The following is a 6,000-nucleotide window of genomic DNA, read 5'->3' as shown; positions in this document are numbered from 1 at the left end:
TTAACTCCATTCATCACAGGTGTAACCCAGGCTCTGACTGAGCTTCCATAAGGCACTCTCGACCTGATACCTTTTTATTCTACAAGTATTCGTAGAATTTCGTTAGAAACGGCTTTCGCACCACTCTCACAGGGGATCACCATCATCATGTCACTGTGTGCTGAAACGGATCACGTACGTGACTCGTACCACATTTTTTATGAAAACGGAATTAATTCGACTTAACCCACACAAAAACCAAAGCTGATCTGGAAGTTATTTTTTATTTATGCGGAACATCGTGAGCTAACTTGGTGTTAGGAGCACGAGTCTACGTTAGTGACGGGAACGTGCGTTCATTTAGGTGAGCCGGGTCGTTTGGCTCACTCATTCGTTCACTTGTACTTCCGGAATGAGTCTCATAGAGATGACGATTGAAAGTCTGAGGAGGTGGAGGTGTCCTCAGTCCGCCGCCAGACTCTGTTTATTGGTGTCACCAAGTAAACAGTCAATTGGTAAACAGAAATGTGGTTTTGCAGAAAGAGATGCAAAAAGTATAAAGTTTGATCGCAGGTTAGGGTGTGAAGTCCACACTGGATCTCACGTTGTAACTAGTTAGTTTTAAACTAAAGTTGTGTCTTTGTTCGGTTGCACAATTCATACACATCTTACCTTAATTGACCGTCAGCCAAAACATTGTCGGACACCAGATGCTTGATTGGCACCGTGGCAAGGGAATCTAAATGGAGCGAATAAGAAAATTAATGTGAAACGCCCCATTCTGATAAACCGGAAATAATTATTCAGTAACGATATGCTGGACGTATAAACGTGTAAATATTAATTTGCCGGTAATCCCACATTAACAATAAATACATTTTATAACAAACTAATTTGATAGCCTATTACATGACGCAGACATAATAGCTTACACGTGGTTCTAGCCTACTATGCTACTTAATCAAAATTACCAACGACTTGAAGCAGCAGGCCTACCCATATGAAAATCTAATATCGACCTATGTATCATATAGGCCTAGGGTTGCCACATTTGATTTCTGAAAAACCGGGACATTTGAAGCGCGACGTGGGGCGTTAAACCATATTTGCAAATACACTATGTTAACAGTTGGGTTGGCCTTATCCGTTCAGAAAAGAGCTCTCTTTTTGCTGCTGGTTGCTTGTCTGATTTTGTTCTCTCGTCCTCCTCGTCCATCTCTCCCCCCATTTTATAAAACCGACAAAATAATAAATAAGTATTCGGCGATTACCTCTCGGCTAGTAGCTAGCTGAACTTCCCCACGGCGGGGTCGTTAACGTGAATGCACGCGCCAAACTGACAGCCCGTGCAGCAGTTGCTAGGTAAACTTCTGCATTTCCACTACCAATTAAAAACAAGTATAGGCGTATGGCCAATCGTCGCTGTTTTACTCATTTTTACCTGTTTAGAGACACGGGATTGTATGTCTACACGTAAAGAGAAAAAAACAGAATAGCAGTAGAAGAATCTGGTTTTATTTGGAACTCTTACATTTAGAAGTACAAAAAAGAAAAGAGTGAAGAATAGTCATTTTCCCGGGCAGTCGCTCAAAAAAGAACAATCCCGAGAAAACCAAAACGTGTCTATATAGGCTTGTCAATCTTGTTTTTATATAGGAACAAGTACAGTCCATAGTCGATTTCTCTATGCGTTCTATGGGCTTTTGAACACGCATCATTTCGGAAAATATGCTAATGTATCCCTAAGCTCATCGGACTCTGCAATGATTGTTGGAATCACCCTATCCCTGAACTGCACAGCCATGTGGACTTTCTAGTTCACCTGCTAGTTTAATAGGCTACCTGAACTGTTACCATCTCAACCTGTTGGCCAGCGGAGGTTGGGCACCCCCTATCGCTCATCTCTAGTTTTATTTTATCGCCACTACTTGAGGGTTTTGCTCCCCACTAGGGAGTTGTTTACCTCATATGCCATCTTGGGCCTTGGGCATTTTTTCTTCCCTTCTGTTACAATGCAAAGACTATGGGGCAGACTTCTAAATTGAAATAGAGTTGGAGATGCTCTAGCACGTGAACTAAAGACTAGACAGCTACGATTAATCAATTAATATGTATGTCTTTAATTGTATGTCTTAACCATTTGATCAAGGATAAGCGCAGTCAAGCAAGAAGAATTGTAACAGACTGTGCAACAGAGGAATTTGAGAACGCAACAATACACACCGGCTGGATTGCTGTGGCGCTTCAAAGCTTAGATCCATTTTCTGTGTGGCGTCACAAGGGGGTGCCAGACCGTGCCGCATAAAATGGCAAAACTAAATGTTCATTCATCTGTTCGTTTTCGGAGATTACAGTGAATGCACGATGTTCGTAAGTAATGAGTATTTACTATTAATTTTATGAATTTTATCAATTTTAACGTTGACCATACAAAATATTTTAAATAAGAAGCTAGTGGAGTGGAGTAAACGTGGTAAATGTACAGATTTTCCAAAGCGTTATTATTGCTTAACTGTAGAAATCTTAATTGGATATTTTAGCCAGTACATTATCTTCACTGTTCTTCCACTGTGTTTCTTGTCCAGTCAAAGCACAACAAAGTGGAGCCACTGATGGTCTGTGGCGATTCCATTGCTCACGTATGTACTGCAAGATTCATAAAACCAAATCCAACAAGTCGAAATTCATAAGTGTTTTTAATATGTAGTATATGAGACTGTGACCTATCGGAAACAGAAATATTGAACCTTTTATGGTTTTGCCATAACTGAAGATGGACCATAAGTTCATAATCTGGTTCTATATCTAATAGACATACATATTTTAAGGATGACAGCCTTAATGGACCAGTTTGTGCCTGCTCTTTTTTTGTCAACAGTTTGTTCATTATTTAATAATATAATCCACGATGTCACAGGTACATTTATAACTGCACCACTGCTGTATTCTAACTGCTGTTCCATTTTGCTTCGCCTTCAAGAAGGAAAAATGGACAAAGGGAAGACTGGAAAACATCCATAAAGTTTTCGAGGTGGGGAAGGAGAGGGAGGAGGAGAAGAGGCGTGCAGAGGAGGCATATGAGATTGAAGAGAGAGCCAGACAACAGAAAGAGGAAAAAATAAAAAAAATCGATCTGGAAATATCAGCGAAGGAAATGAAGATTCTGCCGAAGACGGTGGGCAGAAAGGAGATGGATAGAAAAGCGCAGGAGGTGAAGAACAGGCAGGAGAAACGTGTCCAAGAAAAGGAAAGGAGGACTGAGGAGATGGGGAGGAGAGAAACAGAGGCCAGGAAGAAGATGGAGGAGGGTAAGGAGAAGAGGAAAGAAAGGGCCAGGGAGAAGCAGGAAATCAAGCGGGCGGAGGAACAGCGGAGGAGAGAGCAGGAAAGGAAGATTGGGAAGCTGGTGGCGAAAGAGAGGGAGGCGCAGGGTAAAAATAAAGCGAAAGAGGAGCTGAAGAGAGAGGTGCAGGAGAGACAGGCCCAGGACAAAATAAGGAAGGAGAAACAGAAGAACGAGAGGAGGCGCGTGGAGGAGGAGCTGAGGAGAGAACTGGCGGAGAGGAAAATGCAGGAGAAGCAGAGGAAGGAGCAGGAGAAGGAGGAGAAAACACAAGCCAAGGAGCAGTTGAAGATAGCGAGGGAGAATGAGCTCCAGGAGAAACTGGAGAAAGAGAGACGGAAGAAGGAGGAGAGGAAGCGGATGAACAGGAGAGAGAGAGCAGGCGAAATTCAGCAGAAGAGGAAGATAGAGAGAGCGATGGTGGAGGCGAAAGCGCTGCTGGAGGCACGGAGATTGAAGGAGAGGGAGGAGAAGGACAGGAGAGAAAAAGAAAAAGAGGAGAAGAAAAGGCTTCTGGAAGAAAGCAAACGGAGAGAGAGGGAACTGCAGCAAATACAAGTCGTGGAGAGGATATGTAAAGAGCAGCAGGAAAAGCAGAAAAGATCAGAGGAACGAAAAAGGAGAGAAAAGAAAGAAAACCTGGAGAAGGAGATGAAAAGGAATGAGAAAAATGAGAAGAAGAACAGAGAGGAGGAGATGAAAGTTAAGGAAAAGAAGAGAAAAGCGAAAGAAAAGGAAGATAAGAGACTGGAGGAGGACAAGAAAAGAAGAGAAATACAGAGGGCACTGGAGGAGAAGAAGAAAAAGAAAGAGGAGGAGGACAAAGAGAGAAGAGAGAGAAAAGAAAAGGAAAGAAAAGAAAAAGAGAATGTGAAAAACAAGGCAGCGGAGGATTCAAAACGAGAGAAGGAGAAGAGTGGGAGAGTGAAGGAGAGGAAAGGCGGGAAGAACACGGAGGGAGTGGAGGATGGAAAAAAGCAGGAAAAGGAGGAATCAATGGGGGATGCAGAAAAGAAAGAAGTTTCCGATTGAAATCGGAAAAGGCAGAGAGAGAGAAGGAGAGGAAAGCTAAAAAAGGAGAAAAGGCTTCTGGAAGAAACAAAATGGAGGAAAATGAAGTTAATAGAAAAGGAGGAAGCACAAAAATACCAGAGGAACAGAAAAGGAGAGAAAAGGATAAAGAAAATCAGGAGGAGGAGATGAGGGGAGGGCAGGAAAGGAGGAAGAGAGAAAGACAAGAAAATTCAGGAGAAGATAAGAATGAAAGAGAAAGAGACGATGAAGAGAGAGCAGGAAAGGAGGAAGTAGGAAAGTAGAGGAAAATTCAGAAGGAGATTAAAGTAAAAAAAGGAAGAGAAGAGATGAGGAGGACCAGAAAAAAGAGAAAGAGGGCAGGAGAGAGAAGGCCGAAGAGACAAATAAAGGAAAAAAATTAAAAAATGATGAAATGTATGAATTAAATAGATTTATTGAATTTCTTAATGCAGAACAAAAATTAAATCCAAAAACCTATCATCAGTGTATATTAAGGAAAAACCAAAAAAAATGAATGTTTTTTTTAAATCAATTTAATTAAAAAAAAGCAATTGATAAAAAAAATCAAAAATCTAAGTGTACATCAAGTTCTCTTTTTTATTAGTTATGTAGGTTTCCTTTATACATTTTGTATTCAGTTTTATTCTTTATCTGTACATCTGAGAATTATAAAAATTGTAAAAGTTAATTCCATTTATGAATGAGGAAAAAAAAGAAAAAAAGGCAAATATTCTTTTGATTAGTTATGCAAGTTTCCTTTATATATGTTTATGTATGTATTATTCTAAATTCAATAAATAATTATTTCAAGAAAAGTCTCATGTAATGTACACAATATCCTGTTATTCTCAGCAGCTGAAGGTAAATCAATATGTAATATAATATGTAAGGGAAGTCACCTTTAAAATTATACACAGATATTACCCAGCAAATCACTATCTTGTAAAGTTGAAAAAGGGTATCAATATAAATTGTTCATTTTGTGAAGTGCACCCAGAAACCCTTCACTTGTTTTGGCATTGTTCTCATACCAAAACAAATGTGGCAACTAGATTCAATATTATGCACCTTCCATTCCCTTAATAATACATGAATAATGTTGTGGGTTCCCAGGCCAACAAATTATCAGTCCAATTACAAATAAACAATCCAATTTATAAAAGGAGTCTTGTAGTAAAGTGTTGAATAATAGGCCTTTATTCCATCAGATGGAATTCAAGTACAAAAAAGCAGTGATCATCAGAAGGGCACAGAACAACACACACACACACAGTGTGAGCAAAACAAGCTAAATCATCTGAGCACACACACTTTGCAAAACAGTTTCTTAAATCTCATTTTCGTGGCCTTGGTCTCTCCCACTGTCTGGGTACGGCTACATCTTCTCCAGTCACGCCATAGTTGGTTTCTTGCTGGCTTTTACACACAGCGCGATTGTCTTACACCTTCTCATCCATATCTCAGAAACTTTTAATCAACCCCCCCATAATAATAATAATAATAATAATACATTTTATTTGAAGTGGCGCCTTTCTGGACACTCAAGGTCACCTTACATTGTGCAAAATACAAAAGAAACATGGTAAAAACATGATACAAAATATCCCATTTATCCCATAACATTTTACTTCAAGAAAATGTTC

The sequence above is a fragment of the Conger conger genome, chromosome 11 (assembly GCF_963514075.1).
Source record: "Conger conger chromosome 11, fConCon1.1, whole genome shotgun sequence".
In the NCBI taxonomy this organism is placed as follows: domain Eukaryota; kingdom Metazoa; phylum Chordata; class Actinopteri; order Anguilliformes; family Congridae; genus Conger; species Conger conger.
The sequence above is the reverse complement of the archived record's forward strand: the minus strand, read 5'-3'. Positions refer to the sequence as shown.